Here is a 23164-nt window from a genome sequence, read left to right on the forward strand (position 1 = left end):
TCTCTTAGCTGTTGTAAATGGTTCTAAGTGCTATAACTTGTAAGTGTTTTAAGGCTAGAAGTGTGTGTGCTTCTTTTCCAAAATTTGTCTTATTGTGTGCTTCCTTTTATTTATTTGATTGATTGGCTTTTGCTTTTCGTGTGGTGTGTTTGTAAGTAAGTGTATGTGTGCTCATTTGTACACAGGCACACACGTGCACACTGACTATTCTACAGGGCATTGGTTACCTGTGATATTTTGCCAAAAGCTCCCAACCAACCAAACAAGAGTGCCTGGCACAGTGTTGCATGCCTATAATCCAGGTTACCCCAGGGCTCAGGAGTAAGGGCATAGGGTAGCCTGAACTTGAGCATAGCAGGGGGTGGGGGTGAGCTGGGGGGTGACACTGTGAGAGTCTGTCTCAAAACAGAAAATAAAAAAAAAACAATAAACTCAACCACCCAACTACCCAACCACCACCACCAACAACAAAAGTTCCAAATGTAGCGTGCACATCTGTAACCCCAACACGGGGCAGGCTGAGGCAGGTGGATCTCAGTTTTGGGGCTGGGGATACAGCTTTGTCAGTAAGAAAGCCTGAGTAGTGGATGCTAATTAAATCGTTGACTTGATTGGAAGTTTGCTTCATTTGGTCTGGGTGTGAGGGGCTTCATCTTTTCTGTAACCAGACTCTTTGTTCCCAGCCTCTGCCAGGCTGGGGATTGTGGAGACCTTGTGACCTCAATGCCCGGAACAATTTGGATCAGGATGTCTAAAGTATTTTATTCCAGTAAAGTCTTCATTTTGGAGGGCAGCATCCCACACAGTGTGGGGTGCTTGGCAGCATCCTAGCCTCAAACACATGGATGTCATGAGCATCTTCCCCCTCACTGTGACAGAGTTGTCCCTAGATATTAGCTGATATTCTCTGGATGAGTCTATTGCCTCAAGGTGAGAACCGCAGACTGGGTGGGTTGTGCTGAGGGAACTCACCAAAGCAAGAGATCAGTATGGGTTTAGTCTCATGGGAGGCTTTTTCTGCAAGAGTACTGGTTTGGACAGAGATAATCAAGAGGAAAGCAATCCTTAGTTGGTGAATACTATGACATAGGAAAAAAGAGAGGAGAGAGGAGTCACTCCCCTGGGGTTTTGGACTACAAACAACATCTCCTCCTCATTTTCCTTTGCCAAAGTCATTGTCAATTATGGGAATTATCTGTGACCTTACCCAGATGGGGGAGAGACATTCTTTGTCTCAGTGTGGTAGAAAATAAGATAAGGTTGGAGGAATTAAACAATATGGCTCAGTTTCTTCAATAGTAAGTGTCAAGGTTGTGATTTCAAATTAGATCTTGTACTACAAGACAGTAGTCAAATGTTATGGATCAGGAATAACGACAGCTGGCTTAAAGGATGGCAAATGATATATGATATATAGATGTATCTGGCCTTAAGGAGATGCACTATCAAAAACAGCAGGTCTTCAGCGGGGAGGGTAGGATGGAGAGGATGTGTAGGATTCATGACGCTGTGCGGAGGGACAAGGATTGCTCTGCGTAGGCTGAGGAGTGTGGAGCTGGAGAGGCAACGGCTAGAGAGATGAAGAATAGTGGAGCTTGGCCAAAGACACTTGTGGGAAGGTCAGAAGAGGGAAATAATGGCTATACAGAATTTCAGGAAGGCCAGGCTTGACGGTTGTCCTGGGTAGATTTTTTTTTTTTTTTTTTGTCAACATGACAAAAAGCCAGTGTCATCTAGCAAGGGGAAGATTCAGTTGCAAGAATGTCTCCATCAGATGGGCCCATAGACAAGCCTATGAAACATTTTCTTGATTAGTGATTGATGTGGGAAGTCCCAGGGTACTGTGAGTGGTGCCACCCCTTGGCAGGTGGTCCTGGGGGAGGAGTGGTATAACAAAGCAGGTTGTGCAAGGCAGGAGGAGCAAACCAGGGAGCAGCATTCCTCTGTGACCGCTGCATCAGCTCCTGCCGCCAGGTTCCTGCTTGAGTCCCTGCTCTGATTTCCCTTGATAATGAACTTTTACCTGGAAGTAAAAACCAAACAAATCCCCTCTTCCTCGGGTTGCTTTTGGTCATGGTGTTTAACGAAGCAGTAGAAAGGAAACAGGGACAGTGGTACATACCTGCAGTTCCAGCACTCAGTGCGCTGAGGCAGGCAGATGGTAAGTGCAATGTTAGCCTGAGATAGCTAGGAAGTTCTGGGTTAGCCTGTGTCACACTGTGAGGCCTAGTCTCAAACAAGCAAGCAAGCAAACAGAAGAGAAATAAAAGCTTAGAGGTTAGTTGAAAAATTACTACTACCTGTAGCAGGAGGAGCTAGCTGCTTGTTGTCCCGACTGCCCGACTCTCTTACACCCGAAATAATCACACAGGAACTGTATTCATTTAAATACTGCCTGGCCCATTAGCTCTAACTTCTTATTGGCTAATTTTTAATTTAACCCATTTCTATTCATCTGTGTATTGCCACATGACTGGCTTACCGGCAAGATTCTAACCAGTGTCCATCCCAGGCAGGAGATCCATAGTGTCTGCCACTCTGCCCTTCTTCCCAGCATTCAGTCCTGTGTACTCTGCCTACCTAAGTTCTAGCCTATCAACTAGGCCAAGGCAGTTTCTTTATTCATTATTCAATGAAAGCAACACACAAACAGAAGGAACTCCTTCACCAACTACCCACCCATGGAAAAGCATGAGGTGACCAGGAGGCAGGCTGGATCTCAGGTTATGGGAGTTTGTCCGTCACACAGTACTGTGATCCTGGCCTCACATAAGGTCTCGAGTTCTAGTTCTCTTCTGTGGCTCACTTGAATAAATACTGTGGTGGTAAAAATGGGACCCAGGACCTGGAGCATTCTAGGCAAGCTCTCCACCTCTGAACCTTGCCCTCAGGACCCTGGGACTCATTTCTAATTGTATAATAACAAACACTCATATACTCCCCCTTTGGTTGCAACCCCTGTTCTGCAGTGTTCCTGTGTTCTTCACTAGTCACTCACAAAAGCCCAAGTAGGCACCTCACTTTTTAAATTTGGAAACCGAGACTTGTAGAGCAAACTGTAGCTATAAGAAATAGATAAGTGAGTGAGGTTGGCTATGTGCTAATAAAACTTTATTTACAAAGAGCAGCAAATAAGCCAGATTTGAAATGAGGGTCATCAGTTATCTACCCCAAGCACTCTCCAAGGTATGATAGAACAGACAGAGATCTCAGGTATGTCACCTGAAGCTATGTGACCTTTCTTAGATCGTGCCTCAGTTTCCATATCTACAATATGGTGAGTCTACTGGCATCTGTATATTGGGTTGATGGTAGGATTCATCAGGATGAGGTTAGGATGAGGCTATATTATCCACCAATAGGTGCAAACCCAAGCATATAAGCACTCAGTAGATAGTGGATATTATTTTAAATGTTTTCTCTCTTCCCGGTCTTTTTATTTCCTGCCTTTCATTGTGTTAAGTAAATTGACCTCGAATCCTTGCTTGTGGTGCTCTCATCCAATGTTCATTTGCATTCACCTGTCAATAGCTCCAGATTTCTTGAGCTTGAAACATAATGTATATGTTAGTGACTTCTAGCAACGTGCGAACGGAGAATCCCAGGCACGTTACCCACGGGGCCTGGCACGTAGCCCAACATGCTGTGCTGATGTAGCTAATGGGGGAGGAAGGAAGCGTGAAGAATTACAAGATGAAGAATGCGGGAAAGAATGAACTGATGCCTTGGAAATCTTACAGAATCTCAATTAAATAGGAATTCTGATGGGGGAGATTTTAGCATTATGTGTGCATAAATAGCTCCGCTTTTCACATGTGGAATCAATTAACCACTTGCTCTGTTAATTAGGGATTCCCTGAAGTGGAATCCATCGCTCATAAACTAGGAACACTAAAACCCGTCAAAGCACTTGCTTTCCAAACAATCTATTTATGTAAGAGCAGAACCAAGGAAGACAAATCACACATGCAAAGCAGCTGTCTGCTGGGGTGAAGCGCCTTCTCCTTTCTACAGACTGAGGACACTCATGGCGAACAGTCGCTCCTGTGCTGAGTCAGTGAACATCTCATGATGTGCTGCTGAGGCGAGGGAGGAGCTTCCGCACAGCCTCCAGCTGCTTGCCAGGCGCGTACTCAGGTAGAGAGAGCCAGACCCCACAGCCGCTTGAGCCAGGCCAGTCTTCCATGTGGGAGATAGCCCTGCGCTGGGTGGGATAAACAACCACTTCTTCCCCTCCCCCACTAGGATGCCAGGAATAAACCCCACCTTAGCTGTACTGATGGGTAATACCCCTGGGTCTTGCTTAATGACCAATAGGAGGCAAACCCATCCCCAAATTGCAAACCACTGTTACAGATAAGTGATTTAAGAGTCCATGAGATGAGCAATAACATATACCTCTTTCTGATTTCTCAAGAGAGTCTTGTTTTCATATATTCTGTTCATTGGCTCAATAAGTATGCCTAAACCTGGATGGCCCTCTATCCTGATTTTTAAAAAAATTTCAATTGTAAAATCTAGTGACCATGCCTATATAGTGTGTCGTCTCGAACTAGAGAAAATAAGTTTGACTTTTGTTGTTGTTATTTTGGACTTCTGGTCAACATTTTTAGTTAAAGAAAAAAATCTCAACTTTGTAAAACTTACGAAAAAAAAAAGCAGTTGGATATGGTGATGCCCTCCTGTAATTGGAGGCTGATTTGAGAGTTCAAAGCCAGTCTGGGCTACATAGTGAGACCTTGTTTCAAACAGCAAGACAGAATTGTCATTTTGGAGCTGGTGTCACAGATGTATGGAAGAGTGCTTGCCTAGCATTTATGGAGTCTGTGGTTCATAAGCCAGCATCACATATTTTTTTTTAAAAGAAAAAGACTTTACTTTCACTCCTGAATATCATAAAATGAACCGACCTCCTCCCGATTTCCCGTGTTCTCCAGCATTAAGGCATCAGTCTTATTGCACAGCTACTCTTACACAGAGAAAGGCAGCTCGGACCAGCAAGGTCTCAACAAAGGCACTGACTACAGTTTCTATACAGGCGGACAAATGCAGAATTGATACAGCAAGGTCCCACAGAAAGAATCAGCCACACTATGTAGGACTCAGAATCTTGCCCAACCCAGACTCCAATATACTAACAACACAGAATTACCTGCCAGTTCTTAACCATTGGATTTGCAGCGGCCGTAGTATCTGCACCACTACTTCTTGGCAGGGTCCTGGCTTGGCAAAGTAAAGACTACATTAACCCACCCTCCACTTCTGTACCTCTTTCCAGTCCCAACTACACCGCAGCTGGAACTCTGGTTTCCTTTTGAGTTCATGGTGCAGCAGCTGCATGTCCTTGGCATATCTGAGCTGATGTTATCACGAGAATACCACATAGCAAAGTATAATTACCAATTTTATGGACAACATTTCCCTATGGAGCCATCTGTTAAGAGGCTCCACTGAAATCCTGGGTCCTTGGACAGAAAGCTGTAGGTAGCAGCCACTGGCAATTATTTTCGTAACTGCCCCAGATGCTGTTTATTTCTTGCTGTTTACCCTAGTTGGCTAGCCTCGGAACGGTTGACTCAGTCTGGCACCAAGACGACCTCATGCTGTGCAGTGCCAGAATGCTGCAGCTCCGAAGACAGCTGGCATGCCATCCCCCATCCTTCAGAGTGCCCTAAACAAAGAGTTCCTCTATAGTTCTTAATAAAATGGTCTACAATTTATACCAAATATAATAGAGAAAAAAATGACCCCAAGAAATAGTTCTTCTAAAATCCCTATTTCGTCTTATCTTCAAAAAAATCTGAAAATTGGTTTCTATAAATCTGTCTGACTAGTGGATTCTTAGTCTCTCTCTCCCGCTCCATCTCTCCTAAATGTGTATTGAACTGAATTTATAAAAGGCAGGTCTAGGTCTGTTGGATAAACCAATTTTTGCTAAAGTACTTAATATAGAGTGTCTCCTCCAACCACTTCCTGCCATATTGTGCCTTATAGTTATCTTCTTCCTGGTGGAGAGCCTCTACCCAGTGGGTGTAGCTTAGGGCTGCAGGTCAAACCACCCAGCTTCTGGTTCTGGTCAAGGTCTTATCTGTGACTTACCCAGAGGACTTGTCAAACTGATATGTTCTAACTGTGCAGGCTTCTCCATTTGTCAAGAGCAAATCTTTACTCTGGCTTGCCCTCCTGAGCTGACGCTTTCTCAAATCAGCAGAATTCTTCTGTAAGCTCCCTAACTTTTTATAACTGTCAGAAGGGATGATTCTATTTGCATTTGAGCCACTATAAATGGCCAAAATATTTTTTTCTCTTTTTCTGGGTAGTAGCAAAACGGCAGGAAGTAGATCAAGCAATTAGCTTCCAGTGTTTCCTGAAAGATTGTTCAGCAAAATATCAAAGGCAGAGAAAAGATCTGTGGAAACACTGGCTTCCTGGCACCCAGTTTCCTTCTGCCTAGCATCTCTACTCCCACTCTCAGGCCGTTTCCACTAAATAAATTCCCCAGGTATCATTGGCATTTGCTTGCCTGGCTACATGGTGTGAATGTGTTTGAATTCCTCTCGGACTTTCTGGTTGATTTACTATAAGATTAAAACACAAACTATTTCGTGTTCCCCAAAACAAAAATGAATTATAGATACGTCTTATTAGAGGAGCCAGTGTGCCCCGCTGCTGTCATTTGTCTATGAATATTGTATCCCCATTCTTCATCAGAGTGTCATTTTCATGTTAATTAAATGCTAAAAAGTGAAAATAGACTTAGCATCGAATTGAAGCTTGGATTTATTTCTTAAATCCACCAGGCCATTTTAGTGCATTTTTAACTTTCTGCTTAAATTATTCCTACAACTGTATTTTAGAGCTTAAAGAAACTCTCTGGTTATAGCTTGAGGAATGCCAATGCAAGATTTATTACACTTAATATATGAGTTTGTGTGAATTTTATTATAAGTTTATAATAACTGTTAGACTCCTAACCTTGGCTAGAGGCAGGCTTCTGTACTCTACAGCTCTATTGGTAACATTAATAATAAAATTATTCCCATTTTAAAATGAACAAATTTGCCCTAACTCGTGGATCTTGTCTGGTCACTCCTGGACCGTTTTTGCCAGTTTCTATTGATATTAGGCACGTGTGAGCCATCTCCAAGCAGATATGAAGCTCCTAGATTCTCTCATAGGTTCAGGGAGAACCCACCGATCAAAGGTCCTCAATCCGAGTTCATGACAGGTATCCTTAGCTGCTGTATGAACACTTTGAGGACAAACACCCTAACAGACAAAGCAGCTATGATATGAGTAACTGGTCTACCAGGGGAAGGAAGCAGAGAGAGAGTTAGAACGTAAGAGCCATCTCTGACAAATCTGGGCAAAAATACTGAGTCTGGTGAAAGTTAGAGGAAAACTGACCTCAAATCAAGCAAGACATTTCCCTCTGAGCAGCCAGACAATGGTCAATGGTGAGAGAGAAAAATAAGTAAGACCGAAAATCATTCACTTCAGGTACCCAGTTCACTTAACACTCCTGCAAGCCTTTCACTCGTGTGAAACACTCTCCCGTTCTCCCATGCTGTTATCATCTCCATTTTATAAATGTGATAAAGACCAGAGAAGTAACTCGACTGGAGTCACACACTGTGCCAATTAAGAGACCCTTCTAGGCTCGAAGTATGAATTTAGAACTACTCCGATACCCATGTTAATTAAAGCCACAGGAGTGAATGAAATAGCTGAAGGAGAATAGCCCCGGGAGATTCAAGGATTTAAACCAAGTCCCCAGAGAAAGAGAAATGCTGTACGTGGTCAGAGGGCTGTGCTTGTGTGCGTGAGCATATACATATGTGTGCATGGGTTCCTTCTGATAGACCAGCTTCCTTTAAATGAATATTCAAGGGCTGGAACGAAAGTTCTGAACGAATTTGGATTCATTACAGACTGAGGAACAGCTTATAAAAGTTTCTGAAGTTCTGCCAGAGAGAAAGAAAGACTTGAACATGCCAACACTCCATATATACTGAAGCAACTTACTTCCTTACATGAGGATTAAGTCCAGCTACAGAAAAGCAAAATATGTAGGGCTACTATAAGTTAGATGGGTATTTATCTCTTATATAAAAGAGGTGCAGAGGTAGCCATGCAAAGATGCTAGATAATGGCCCATAGGATGCCACCCGGTCACTTTCTTCACAGCTGTGAAATGAGGCCTGCCCTCCTCCATGGCTGCCATGTGCCAGCCATTACGTCTCTGCTCTAGGAACCTTCAGACGGGAAAATTGAAGTATCTTGTCTCTCCCCCTTAAATAGACTTATCTATAGTCATTCAAAACCCTTTGGCGCACGTCTCATTGGTCGAAGGTTGATGACAGGCCACACCTACAGTAAGAGGAGGACCGCAAACTGTCTCTGAATGAGCAAAAATTAATTTGTGTTCACTTAAAAAGGAAAGGAAAAGGGGGTTTGGCAAGCTGTTGCTAAGTTTTTTGTAAAGAGAATGTGGTGTGCTGAGAAAAACGGGTCTGGGGTCTCAAAAAAAATTACCATACGATCCAAAGTATTTTGGCAAGTCACAAAGTCTTACTTCTACGGAAGGTGTGCAGACCCACAGGAATCCAGCAGGCAAGAACACCCAGTGTGAGTCCCCACTTTCTTTATTTCTAACCATAGGCAGTACCCACTTTGGCTCATTCTGAGTGGTATGAGTTTGGCCTCACATTCCTACATGATTGGCTAATTTAAAATGACGCGGTTAATAGGCAGAATACAGTTTGGGGCACCAAGTGCAACCGTGCGCATAGAGTTTGCTTTCAATAAGCGCTGACTCTGGAGGAATTTGAATTTCTGTCAAGTGACTTCTTGACAATTTTTTAAAAATGGAGTCCTGTCTTATTTGATGGCTCCTTTTGTATTCTCCAAATATACTCACACCACCTCTTGTTGATTTATACTAAAGAGGCTCCACGGGTATCATAACTCCCCGAGTGCTTAACAATGACAAAGCACTACTAGATAGCTGGTGTCAGCTCTCTGTTGACTCTTTTGCATACTATAAGCACTTAAGTATGTTACCAATGAGGATGCCTTGACAGGCATCAATACATCTCACCCAGCAGTTGGGTCAAAGGTAGGAACTATGGGTTGGTGAAAATGCTATAGCACAGATCTTGCATTTCAGAGACAGAGCTGGACTCTTCATTGTAATTTCCCAGTAGCAGGCATGGCTATTTGATGAGCTCCATAGAACAGCTTCCCATAGAGAGATTACCTGTTCTCTTCTGAGCTCTGTACCCTGTAAAGACTCTTTTCGGGCAGATAAAGTAGAAGTCTCATCAGGAGAGACAGCTGTGTGCGTCATTAGCCCACCTGGCCCTCACTGTCTTGACATCACTAGGAGAATAACAAGGATGTCAGGCAAAGCCAGATTCGTATTCTTCATGGAGGCTGTGGTGGAGGGAGAGACACTGCTATTCAGACAGTAGCTCAGGACCCCCTGGGGTGGGTGCAGTCACAGTGAGGAATTTCAGTCCTGGAGTTTGAATGTTGCTTCGACATTCCCAGTCATGAGTCACACTCGATGAGTTTACTTTTTGTGTGTGTACAGACATAAGTCTTGGGCAGTCAGGGATGCCTGCAGATATTGGTGGTGTTTTGGAACTTGGAACTTGAGTTTAGAAACAGTTGAGGGCTCTGGTTTGAATACTGGCCTCAAAGATCATCCAGTCTCACAAGCCAAGGGGTCCTGTCTTTTCAGCATGTAGATTTTGGTACGTGGTTCCTGTCTTTCAGCATGTAGATTCTGGGTATAGCCTTTCAGTTTTGTTCCTCCGAAGATGAGAGATTGTTGGCTTTTTTGTGGTTTCATTTTAGGACTTGAAAGAATAAGGATTTCCTCTCTTTCCTCAATTGTTAATAGTCCTATAATAAATACTTAATACATTTTGTCAAGCCAGTGCATTATAATCTCTAGCTCCACGGTCCCCATAAATACCAAAATATTTGCATACTCAAGTTCCTTATGTAAAAGGGTGTGGTGTATTCAAAGAGCCTATACAAGGCTCTTACATGATACAAAGCATCTCTATGTAGCTTATTATATACAATATGATGTCATTGATGTGTACATAGTCATTATATTGAATTACTTATGGAATAATGGCAAGAAAAAGTGTGTTCATGTTCGGTAAAGGCCCAAGTCCTTTTGAATACTTTCAAAGTTAGGTGACTCTGTATGTAAAGCACCTGTAGATATAGAAGGACAACTCTACTTCCCTCAAGATCCGGAAGGGACAGCTGTGAGGGCAAGAGTTGGGACATTCAGTCTGTTCTTTGCAATTCCATGCTTTCTTTCCCAGACCCAATGTCTCATACTTCAGTGCTCAGGCTTCTTGGAAAGAAGAGATGGAAATATGGCCCAGTGATAGAGCACTTGCCTAGCACACATACAACCCTGAATTCCACCCGAGCACTGCTGAGATAAATTAACTAGTCAATAGTAAGTTTTGGAAATAGAAGTAGGGACTACATATTCAATTGGATCTAATTTAAGTCACAACAATTCTTTCTCACTATGCAACCTAGAGGAAAACCGCAAAGATGCTATATCAATTAAAATACCATATTGCCAGGAAATAAGAAAAGGTGGTTGACAGATTGCAAGCCCACGTTCTAGCAAAATTCCCCTTGAGCAACTTTGTGGAGGAGTCCCAGGTGGGACTGTGCGGTTCAGTTAGCAGTGATTCTCCACAGAATGGAAGGGTTCCATTTCATAGTCATTAACTGTGCTTTCTGATGCCCTCCAGCTAAGACACAGCAGCTTCTCCCTTGCGAACCCTGAGTAGGCTCAGGTACAGCCCCAAGTGACTATAGATAGAGCAGTAGGCCTAAGCAATCAATAACCAAAATGTAGGGTCAGACAATATTTATGGATCACCTATTAAATAAGTGCCGCTTGTAGGTTTGCGTGCTAACATAATGTTGATGTATATAATCAGGATAATAAATGCCGTTGTTCCAATTATGAGGTTAAGGAAATACAGTTCCGAAAGGTTAATTTGCATAATTTTGGGCACTGAGCCATATTGGGTACTTATAGCTTTGATGTTCAGAGTCCAAATTCTGAGACCCATATATATTTAGTCATAAAAATTTAAAAATACAAAAAAATGGCACTAAGCTGAAGGGGAATTCATTTTTTTTTACTTTTTTAAAAAAAGATTTATTTATTTTTACTTAATATGTATGAGTATTTTGCTGCCTGCATTATGTTCATACACTGGGTAAATGTATGGTGCTTCAGAGACCAGAGGAGGATGAACTAAGCTATCGCTGGTTTTAAACTGTCATGTGGGTTCTGGGAACCAAACCTGGGCCCTCTGCATGAGCAGCAAAAGCTCTTAAGTGTTGAGCCATCTCTCTAGCCTCCAAAAACTTCTTGAGGGGGAAATTAACAAATGGCTTATCCTATTGATAGTGTGTTAAAATTCTAACACCATCCATGCAAAAGAATAATTAAAGGTCACTAGAGAGGGGACCAATAGGACACTAAGGAAAGGCCATTTGCTTCTAGAATGGACTAACAGGACTCACTATCTACCTGTATTATGAGACAAGGGAAGTAGAAAATTCCTTGTACACTTCTTAAGAAATAAACAAAGTTTCTTGTCAAGTCAAGCCCAGTTCCAGCTATTGATAGTAGCTAAAATACGTTCCCCTAGAAAGGGAAGAAAGAAAATAAGGCTATTTTAGCAGGACTCAATATCCTGGCAAAAATATCCTTCCCAGAAATCTTGTTTAGATTCCACACAGTTGCCACAAAAATGATAAACGGTACTGAAACACTGGTCTGGGAGCTCTGGGAGCCACATGAGGAAAGTGTCATGTCATCTGAGGAAGGAAATGAGAACTCGGAGCTTAAGAGGAAATAGACTAAGAAATAGTTTTTAAATGGAATGCAAGCTTTCATGTGACTCTCTGGCATCTTGCCCTCCACAGACAGGCTGATATCAGGAAATCTTGGAAAGAGCCCAAGGGTGACACAAGGTCTAGGAGTGTATAAACCCTAACAGCATCAATGGCAAGAAAGTCTGTTTGCAAAGGGCATCACATAGACCTTGAGCATCTTCAAGCCATTCCCATAACACAATGTGTGGTCCCAATGAACAATCAGTAAATTTAGGAATCCTTTGTGTTCTTTTAAGAGTGTGTGTGTGTGTGTGTGTGTGTGTGTGTACGCGCGCATGTGTCTGCATGCTTCACCTGTTATGTGGCAGTCAGGGGAATCTTGTGGTCATTATTTTCTTCTATTATGTGGGTTCCTGGAACCAAATTCCCAATCATTAGATTTGGCAACAAGCACCTTTATGCACTGACTGAGCCATCTCACCAGCCCAAGACAAGAATTTGAACTCCCTCTGTAAGTTGGCACATTCTGGGCAAGTCTCTTGGACTTCTCTTTGTCTTCTCTCTTGCAAATGTGTAATACAACACACAAGACATTATTGCATTGTTTGGCATACTAGGGCATAAAACCTTCATAATGTTCCACAGGCAAACACCAACCAGTCATAGCTGTGACTGACTCTGGATACCAAGAGTTAAAGAAAGCTTAAAAGATTTATAACAAACGTCCTTGGAGCCTTTTAAATGCCAATTTGTAATGTGATGTAATGTATGTTAGTCATAATTGAAGGGAAATAAAGTTAGAAAAACATTATTCCCATAGGATAAATATGTTTTGAAGACCTAAGGAGATAGAATGAGAATCTAATACTTAGAATGAATCACCACATGAACACTGAGCATTATAAAAGAATTCCCAATGATTTGAAGGGTCAAGGCCAAAAGACACCCGAGCTCCTAATTAGGCACTCATATTCCATGTTCAGCACTTCTTACACAGAAGAGGAATCAGACATTTTAACCAGCATTTCAGATACTAGTCTTATATGCTGTGAAGTTTGAGGTCACTGGTTAGGAAACTCTAGGCACAGTTGAGACCAAGCAAAATGTCTATCATTCCCCAAGACCCAGGCAGGCAGTGAAGGAGTAAGAAACTTCATCCCGGGAGAAGCTGTTATTGATCCTATTGTCTACCTGGTACCTACCACAAGAGCCTTTTTGTACTTAGATGGCCCTTCCTAAACACATGCTTCCTACCACAAAGGGAACTTTCAGGATCTGCCCACTGTATTGGTTGGATTTCCACTGGTGTGCCAAAGTACTTGAGAAAAATCAACTTAAAGGATTTATCATTAAATCATTTATTTGGCCTCTGGTGTCAAACGTTTTGGTCCATGGTCACTAGCTCCATTGTTTGAGGAACTGTCATAGAGCATCAGCACAGCGCAGCACAACACAGCAGGAGGCAGGTGGCTGAATAACACTGCTCACCTCACAGTGACCAGAAAGCACACAGAGAGACAGGAAGGAGTGGGATTGCAAAATCTCCCTCCAGGCCATGGCTCCGTGATCCTAGCTTCCTCCCAGCAGGCCTCACCTCTTGACAGTTTCACCTTGTGCCAGGAGGACCCCCAGCTGATACTGTACCTTAAACACTCGGCCTATGGGAACATTATGACCCAGCTCAAAACACCTGGTAAGCCTTCTAAGTTGGCACCAACCCTCCTTCACAGAGACAGTAGACTTGGGGATTTACCGCTTCGGAGACTCTTAGCTCAGTTGAGATTGTGTATGGTTTTAAGAATTCCATGCCCTTTCCTTTGGTTTGCAGGAAAGAGAGGGCCCTAACACAGTCTAACCTAACTGGGGAAGGGAGCTATTGACTCATGTGAGAAAGGTGTCCAGGGACTGAATAGTTTCAGGTTCTGCGGGATCCAAGGTTCCATGTGACATAACAGTGTCTTGTCATCAAGTCTTTCTCTGTTCTTGTCTCCTGTCCTGACTCAATTCTAAGGAAGCCTCTCCCCGCAACATATCAGAAAGATCACTTGAAGCTCTGAGCTACAGGACAAGGGTTGGAGAATGTGGTTGTGAAAACCAGCTGCTTGTTTTTTATAAATAAGGTTGTATTACAACACTGTGCTGTCTGCTGTATAGATTGGTCTATGACTGCCTTCAGGGGCAATATCAGAATTGTACATTTACAAAGGACACTTGTCTGGTCCATGAAGCCGACAGTGTGTTTACTGTCTGACTTAACAGAAAGAATTCACTGACCTCTGTAGGAGAAGCCAGTCTTAGCTGAGGTTTGACTTGACTCTGGAAGGCACAAATTATTTCACTGCGAGAACATTAGACCTGAGAAACAAAGAGTTCACGTTAGCTAAGGATTGTCTGTGGATTAACACGTGCCTTACACGTTCATTCACAAGTTAAACAGCCAAGCTCTGTTCCCAGTCCACACATATTCTGTGGATCAAATGAGAGCCTGTTTGGTAGGATTCTGTAGTCATTACACGTGTCAGTGGTTGAAGGTTAAATTCCTGGAGCTGAAACTGGAATTTTGTGCTGAACATCTCAGGACAAACTCTGCTGACAACATCTAGGCATCTTGATAGTTTTAACACTGAGTCTGTGTAATCATATGTTTAAATGGAACCTAGTTGTCTGGCCTGTTAGCTGTGCTCTGCATTCCTCAAGCCTGTAGTCATGGCCTAGAAACAACCTTGTCATTCCAGGACCCCGCTCAGGCAATGTAAAGGAGCTGACATAACAAGATCATACCTTCTTAACAAGATCATACCTTCTTTTTTTTAAAAAAAAATGTATTTATTATGTATACAATATTCTGTCTGTGTGTATGTCTGCAGGCCAGAAGAGGGCACCAGACCTCATTACAGATGGTTGTGAGCCACCATGTGGTTGCCAGGAATTGAACTCAGGACTTTTGGAAGAGTAGACATTGCTCTTAACCACTGAACCATCTCTCCAGCCCAAGATCATACCTTCTTGAAGCTTATGGGATGTTTTGAAACTGTGAGGTTCATTCACTATTAACCAAGGCTAGAGATCTTTCAGTTTTCAGCTCCTATACCAACTATGGTGGTAGCACATCTGGTCTGTAACTCCACATGAACCCTCCCCGTCTGTTAAGAGTCCCAGCAAGATCCTGAACGGAGTCTCATTGGTTGATGTCATTCTTAAGTGAATCATCGCAGGGAGAAGGTAACTGGCCAGCACAGGGCCTCATGCCTATGTCTAGTGTTAGAATTAAAGCCAGGTTCTTTGTGAACCCCCTAGAATGAAGCTGTTGTCACATGATGGAGGCAAAAAAGAACTCAAGTCCACCAGGATCCCCCAGGTGATAAATCTGAACCCGCACCATCTTGGCTTCAAGATCAACAGTCTTTTCACTGGACATGATGTACAACATTTTCTAAGTGAAGCAGGTGCAAGCTTAATCCGGTCTAAACCCGTATCTTCTTGTCTTCTAACCAAAGTTGGTAGACAATGTCCTACAGCCCCTCAGGCCCTGGTGTCCCGATGTGGGCATCCTCCACAGAACCTACAGACAGGTAGGCATAGGACGCATTTTAGGGTAAGATTACATGCCTGTCGAATCTGCTCATACTGACATCTGCTTTGGAACCTTTTCATGTTCAGAAGCCCATGGCTTTCCTCAGCCCCGAAGCTCTCCTACGGCTCGGTCGGTGACACAAGCTTGAAGAGCCAGCCCTTCACACAGTGGGGGGACGTTTTAAAAGATAGGCGTGTCTGAATTAAAAGACACGTGTTTCTTTGCTTCTGCGCAGTTACTGCTTCCGACTCATTAGCCCCTCCCAGTATTTTCCCAGTCATCTAGTGGGGACCCTGTGTGACCCAGACTCCGAGAGCAGTGTGAGGGTTTCGGAAGGTGATGTAATTAATACAAGTGCTTGGCTCAGGGTTGGCACGGATGCAGTGGCTAAGAAAGAGCAGCTGCCATTAATACTGGTCCTGTCACCATCATCATTGTCCCTGGCGGCGGCGTCATTGTGTTTGCGGCCGCTGTGTCAAATACTTGAATTAAATCAGCTTACGAGAAGGAAAGGGTCTGTTTTGCTTTTATCATTTTATGCATGCGTACCATTTCATTTGGTCAGCTTTACTATTAATTAGTCTATTTTGCCCCCTCCCTCTCTGGTTAAATGGTCTTTTACTTTCCAAGTAGCCAGCGTCTACCTTTATATCTCTTTTGGATGAGGCACTAAGGCTAATTCGAGCTGTCTGCATGAACTCGGAATGGGGTGTGTTTGATGACTTACAGGCAACCTACCTGTGGCTCTACCACCAAGCCAAGTGGCTCCCCATGCCCAAGCAAACACCCACTGCCCAGATCTTTCCAAGGAGACATAGAATCCCATGAGCCTACCCCTACCCATGGTGGAATGTTGATGGGACTGATCTTGCACTGGTCTTGTTTGGGTAAAAAAAGAGGGAAGTTTTAATTTGGTCCGTGCCTTCAGAGATTTTATACTCACAGGATCCTGTCACAGTGGACCTAGGCTGAGTCAGGGCAGTGTGGTGGAGGCTCAGAAAGTCTGCTTACTTTATGGTAGTCAGGAAGCAAAGACAGAGATGGGAGGGGGTCAGGGCTCTGACCATCCCCCCCCCCAACTCAGTAAAAATTCCCAGAAACCTTTCTTCTCACTGTGCCATACTTCTAAAAGGTTTCGCATTGTCCTAAAACTGCCACCGTGTGGGACCAAGCCATGACCACGTGGGTCTTTGGGGGACGTCTCAGATCCAAACACTTAAGTCATTGGTAGTGTCACCGTCATCATCCTCATCCTCACTACCCCTGCCATTGTCGCTCCCGTCAAAACCTAAGGGAAGGACGGACATGTCTAGATAAGAAACAGAAAACCCTGCTTGGGTTTTATTTTGGAGCATCCATTTGGCACACAGGGACAGCCTCCCAAGAGGTCCACATGCCCTGCTCCTTCTGTCTCTCTCCTCTCCAGGAAGACACCAAATAGCATAGACCATGGCTTCTTTCTGACCTGTGGCCCAGTTGGAGTCTGTACAATTTCTGCTCACTGGACCATCGGTGCCGTCCTCAAAGGGGGCATTTTATTATTGGTTTCTTTATACTTTCAGACATATATACAGTGAATTTAGATCATATGCCCCCCTACTCCTCCACTCCAACTTCTCCCAGGCCACTCCTCCTCCCCTAAATGGAGCCTCCACATCACACACTACCACCCCCAGGTTCTGGGGACACTGCAGAAGATGGGACAGAAAGATTTAAGAGTCAGAAGTGTAGACGGACTTCTGCAAAATCAATGTCGTCTGGAAATGACACAGTCATTGGCCTCATGAACTCACTCACACAGCTGGGGCTGCCCAAGACCAAGCCAGTAGACATTCCAGCATGGAGAGGGGGAAGCTCAAGAGGGGAGGGGTCTTTCAGGGGCCGAGCCACCCTGAGAAATGCAACAGTAAGGATGCCAGGTGACGTGCTGTACCTACCTATTGTCAACACTTGCCCACAGAGTGCCCCAGGTCACACGAAGGGTTGGACACAGCACCAGATGTTTTGGGTTCATCCAGACTAAAATCATGCAGAAGTCAAATATGACCTTCCCTGAATTTCTAAGTAGAAAGAAAAACAACATCTTCCAACCATTTCCTTGTAGACTGACCAAAAGCCGGTTGTCATACAGGAAGACCTAGCTGCCTATTAAAGACTGTCCCCTTGAATCTGCTGCTGGTAAGCCCCTAGGAGATGCTAGCCCAGGCCTCCCTCTGTCGGCAGGCTCTGAGTTAGCTCAGCTGCCTGGCTTCCCGTCTCTTGGTTCATCATTTCCCTTCCTGTATTAGACCCTGGAGTTGATTCTTGTGTGGGTGAGTGCCCTTCCCCTTCCCAGCTGCCTGATAAAGTTGTCTTTGAGATTGAGAACAGAGAGCCTGAGCAAAGCAGCCTTTCTGTGATGTGTGTTAAAGGAGGTTGATCTCAACAATCCTTCTGGCCCACACCCCTCCCCTTCCTCTTGCCTTTATCCCATTATCTCTCACATCGCTGCAGCAGGAGAGTACTTGATTCTGAGCTCTGTTCTGTTTTGTTTTTCTTCCTTTTTAAACTGTATTCACAAGTTGGCCTTGTGCCTTCCAGTTTCATTATCTGATGGCAGAGCAGTCAGGTTGAGAGCTAGCCTTTGTTACCAGATGAATAGATGAAAATATAGCATGAGTGATTGAAGTACAAATTAATTAAACTTGGTTGTCTCAGCAATCTTCTGCACTTACGGGCTAAGTATCTTGAGTTTAATAATACACTTATCAAGGTTCCGTTTAACTAGACTTATAATTATGCCTTTTTAATGTTTTCTCTGCTGCTTGCCACTCTGGGTTTACAAAAGCCCTCCTAATTGGTTGCAATTATTTTAATGCAACAATCTGAACCGTTTTTATCCATCACTTAAAGATGCAGCTGAGAACAACTTCAGTCACTGTCCTATTGCCGTAGCGCCACACGCAACCAAAAGCAACTTGAAGAGGAAAGAGTTTAGCTCAGCTCACCATTCTTCGCCACGGTCCATCGCTGAGGAACGCAAACAGGACAGGAACCTGGGGGCATTGAGCTGCTACTGAGGACATGGAGGGGAGCTGCTTACTTCTCCTCAGTCCAGATCTGAACTCTATCAGCCATCCAACCCAGCTGCTGCCGCTACAGCAGCAGCAGCAGCTCCAGCAGCTGGTACCGTCTAAAGGCAAGAAGGTCCAAATGCGCTGCCGCCCCGGCTCATCTTGCCTGTTCTAGTTGACTTCCTTTTCAAGTTTTATTACAGCCTGCTTTTGCTTTCTTTTTAGTTTTAACGCCTGCTTGGTGATCTGCAATGCACACTTAAAGAAAATCTCCCAAACCTTCATCTTCTTCCCTCAGCCTCCACCTGCCCACCCCGGGGCTGCGGGAGGAATCTCCTTTCTGTCTAGGTCTGACCCGATGCAAGCCTCGGTTAAGCTTTCAACAGCACTGCATAAAGACTTGAGGCGCTGAGCGCTGGTGTGCGTGCTGACCCCTCCTTCTCTTCTCCTTCCTAGAAATCCCGTTCCCTAAACTTCTCACCCTCTTCCCAGTATCCTGAATCCTGCAATGTGCCCTGAAGATAACATTGTTTCTGCTCTCCCACCTGGAAAATTTCCTAAAATAGTTCCCCAAAACCTTGGGCTATAAAATTTAACCTTTGGGGTGGGGGGGAAGGTCATATTATCTGGGCCCAAGGTCCTTGACATTGAGCTGCCAATACCTTCTACTTCTTCCTTTCTCGTCAATGTTTATTTAAAGACATCACATCATTGTCATGAAAACCCCAAACTTTGGTCATTCTTCCTTTGGCATGCCCCTGCTTGAATCACAACTGTTATTTCTGAATTTCTGGCACTGCCTTCCTAGGAACTAGGGAAGGTGAGTAAGGAGGCCTTCTGGTTATTCTCTTGGGCACCTTTTCCTTATATTCCAATGTGTTTCTTTTTGTCTGCTGCAGTAATATGATATGGGATTCCCCTCTGTATGCTGTGGAGATGTTTTATTACCACTGGTTAATAATGAAGCCGCTTTGGCCTATGGTAGGGCAGAATAGAGTTAGGTGTAGAAAACTAATCTGAATGCAGGGAGAAAGAAGACAGCATCAGAGAGACGCCATGTAGCTACCAAAGGAGAAAGACACCAGAACCTTACCGGTAAACCACGAACCTTGTGGTAAAATATAAAATAATAGAAATGGGTTAATTTAAGATGTAATAGCTTGCTAGGTATATGCCTAAGCCGTTGGCCAAACAATGTTGTAATTGATGTAGTTTTTATGTGATTATCTGGGTCTGGGCAGCTGGGAACGAAAGCAGAGTCTCCATTTACAGTAATATTCCTATGAAACATCCAATTGCTATTGTATCCCAATAGTGTTAGTTAGCGTTTGTGTTGTTCTGACAAATACCTAAGATGAACAGTTTTTACAATGACTTTTGGCTTGCAGTTTGGAAATTTGGGTCTGTGGTCATCTTTGGGCCCACAGTAAGGCAGAATATCTGGCAACCGTGTGTTGTGAAGGAGAATTGCTCACCTCATGACAGTGAGGAAGCAGAGAGACAAGGGACTAGGAGGGTCTAGACTTGGTCCCAGTGACTGCTTCCTTCAATTAGGCCCCACTTCCTAATTCCCACCATTCCCCAGTGATGCCATCAAATTAGGAAGTTGTCGATAGACTCATCCACTGATGAGTTAATCTTGGTTAATGAGATAAACTTGGTTGATAGTTTATTAACCAAGAGTCCCATCTACAGCCACTGCTAAACTGAGCATTCAGTACCAGAAACTGAAAAGAGACAGTTTGCGTGGAAGCACAGCCTTTACCTGCCAATTAAAACCAAGCCCCTCCTCTGAGAACTTTGGATGTCCTTTACTAGAATGCACTCATTCTTTGGGGGGTTTGCCCCACAGCATGTATCTTCTAGCATCTTCTATACCTCAGGCTCAGGGCTGATTGTCTGCCCTACATCCTGGTATAACCTTATCAGTCAGTATGTCCTTCTGTTCTGTTATAGCCCCTTTCTCTAGTAAGACGTGAACATCTGATACATACAGTACGAGCAAGTACCCTTTTAAAAATTGCCATACTTTCCCTTCTGATTCTGAGATAAAAACCCAAATGCATAATGAATCCTGCCAGGAGTTCAGGCGAGCTGGTTCCAGACTCCTCCGATGACAGTTCTCCGTTGATGTCACTGCTGGATTCAGCCCCTTTTTGTTTCAAGATGGGTCATGTTTTCAGCCCTCTTGGGTGTGTTCTTCGGCCAGGCATCTACTCCTCTCTATTTTTTTCCATGAGAGAAAATTGCCTTTCTCTATCAAAACCTAGAAACATGAGCTCTCTCCAGGGGCCTCTCCAGCACTGGGAATGAACAGTTATCTCTTAGATTTTAGGCTGGATGCCCCTGTTGCAATGACGGACACACCGACCCCTGTCTTCTCTGCTCCTTACATGTGCTTTCACGATTACATCTACTTCATCTTTTAGTCTTCCCCAGAAGTGACCACAGTGCCCGTCCTAGTATTAAGTGGTCAGTTGATCAAACAATGGGGAAGAAGAGCTACCTATACGTTGAATCATATACAGATGGTCCCCAGCTATACATGGTTAGACTTTAGGTCTTTCAACGTAGAGTGGTGTAAAGGTGATATGCAAAGTAGAAACCGTACTTTGCCTTTTTAATCGAGATCTTTTCCTTGGCTGGTAATGCTGGGTCAGATCCTCTCTGGCAGCTCACAGCACCAGAGACCGTTTCTTGTAAGTTCAGCCACAAGGAGAAACAGCGGTGCTCTGTAGTACTCTCTTTGGCTAAGCAGTAACACCTCGTAGGTCGCATGCAGTCAGTGTGTCTGGAACTGAATGGCATTTTAATTAGTGACAGTTTACCAGGATGTAACCCTGTCCTCAGTCTAAGAGCACCCGTAGTTGAAGGATTAAGTGCCTTCTTTATTTCAACATGTTCAATCATTGTTGTCCCCACCCTCAAAATTGTGCCTCCCTGTTGCAAAAGGGGCGGCGGGCTGTGTTCCCACCGGGATGCTGGCTCCCCAGCTAGTTTACACCCAAAATAATTACATGGAAACTGTATTCTTTTAAACACTGCCTGGCCCGTTATCTCCAGCCTCTTATTGGCTAACTCTCACATCTTGACTAACCCATATCTAATAATCTGTGTAGCACCACGAGGTCGTGGCTTACCGGGAAAGATTCAGCATGTCTGACCTGGCAGCTGGTTCCATGGCGTTTGCCTGCCTCTGCTTTCTTTCTCCCACAATTCTGTTCTGTCTTCCCTACCTACCTATGTTCTGACCTATCAGGTCAAGCAGTTCTCTTTATTAATTAACCAATGAAAGCAACAGATAGATAGAAGACCCTCCTACATCACCCCCTTCCCCCCCTCGTGTTCTTTGTGTTAATAATGAAGGTTCCATTCTGCTGACCTGAATCTGGACATTGAGAATGATCCATCTCCGGCCCTTCAGGTCGCTCAGTCAGTCATGTGACTTATGAATAGACTTTGATTTCTACATATCTCCCAGATACATTCGTAACCCTTAAATCCTGTCACTCAGAAACTGCCATCTTGTCCCTTCTCACCAGTATGACTGCCCCAGGATGCCCCATGACACATAGTTGATTCCACCAGTATTTGTGAGTGAAGGGGAGGCCTATGTCAAAAGCATGTTCAAACCCCAACAGGCAAACTCTCCAGTCCCATGGTCAATCAAGGACTGCATCTGATACAGGAGACCAGGGAACAAATTCTTATGAAGACAGGAATAATATGGTAGATGAAAGCTGCCCGCTCACCTCACTGCCAGGAAGCAATGAGACAGGAAGAGGAAAAGTTGGAGTCCAAATACCCAGTTCAAGGGCATACCGCTGAACTTCCTCCCAATGGACCCCACCTTCTAAAGATTGCACCACCTCCTGATAGGGCCACAGACTGGAGACCAAGTTTAACACATCGGACTTTGGAGGAACACTCCAAATCCAAACTATAACAATGTGACTATTGGGGCCAGTCTTGCATGTTCTCTGAAGAGTTTTCCAGGGCTCACAGCCTAGAAACATTTTAAAGCAAGGCTCCAGGATAAAAGGAAGCGAGGCCATTGGAAAACCCTAATGGAAGTGTGCACGATTTTAATATTGCCCATTTACCAAAGGAGGGGACCGCTCCCTTCCAAATCTCAGTGCTTCGAGAGCCTGAATCCAGCAGCAGGGCAGTAAGAAGCAGCAAGCAGTGGGTGGTGGAGACAGCACCACCAGAACAGAAAGCAGATGATGGTTTTTTCCTCCCTTCTCAACCAGCAATTCTATTGAGATGATAACCGCCATATATTGGGTGAGAAATTACCACGCTAATAGTTACATCGACTCGCCTGTGAGTCTTCAGATGGCTTCTGGGGAGTTCTGTCATCTGCTGGGTGAGCCCCTGACATCTCCATCCCCTTCCTTCCCTGCCACCTTAGTCAAGGCTGAATACATTTGATTGGGATGGTGGTGGCATGCCTATAGTCCTAGTTACTCAGGAGGCTGAAGCGGAAGTGTTGCTTGAAACTAGGAGGCTGGGACCAGCCTGCACGCCACAATAAGAACCTGCCTCTTTAAATATTAGCAAATTCAGTAAAGGTGTTCTAGATCTCTAGGGTTTGACTGACGGTCCCCAAGCTTTCAGAACACGTCGGTATGACTTCCAT

General features: G+C 44.2%; 1 protein-coding gene across 10 annotated transcripts in view; it reads left to right on the forward strand.

The window, feature by feature from the left end:
- Positions 1-23164, forward strand: part of Phactr1 (phosphatase and actin regulator 1) — a 449396-nt gene that overhangs the window by 242766 nt on the left and 183466 nt on the right. The window lies entirely within an intron of this gene.

The sequence above is a fragment of the Myodes glareolus genome, chromosome 14 (genome assembly GCF_982192425.1).
Source record: "Myodes glareolus chromosome 14, mMyoGla1.1, whole genome shotgun sequence".
In the NCBI taxonomy this organism is placed as follows: Eukaryota; Metazoa; Chordata; class Mammalia; order Rodentia; family Cricetidae; genus Myodes; species Myodes glareolus.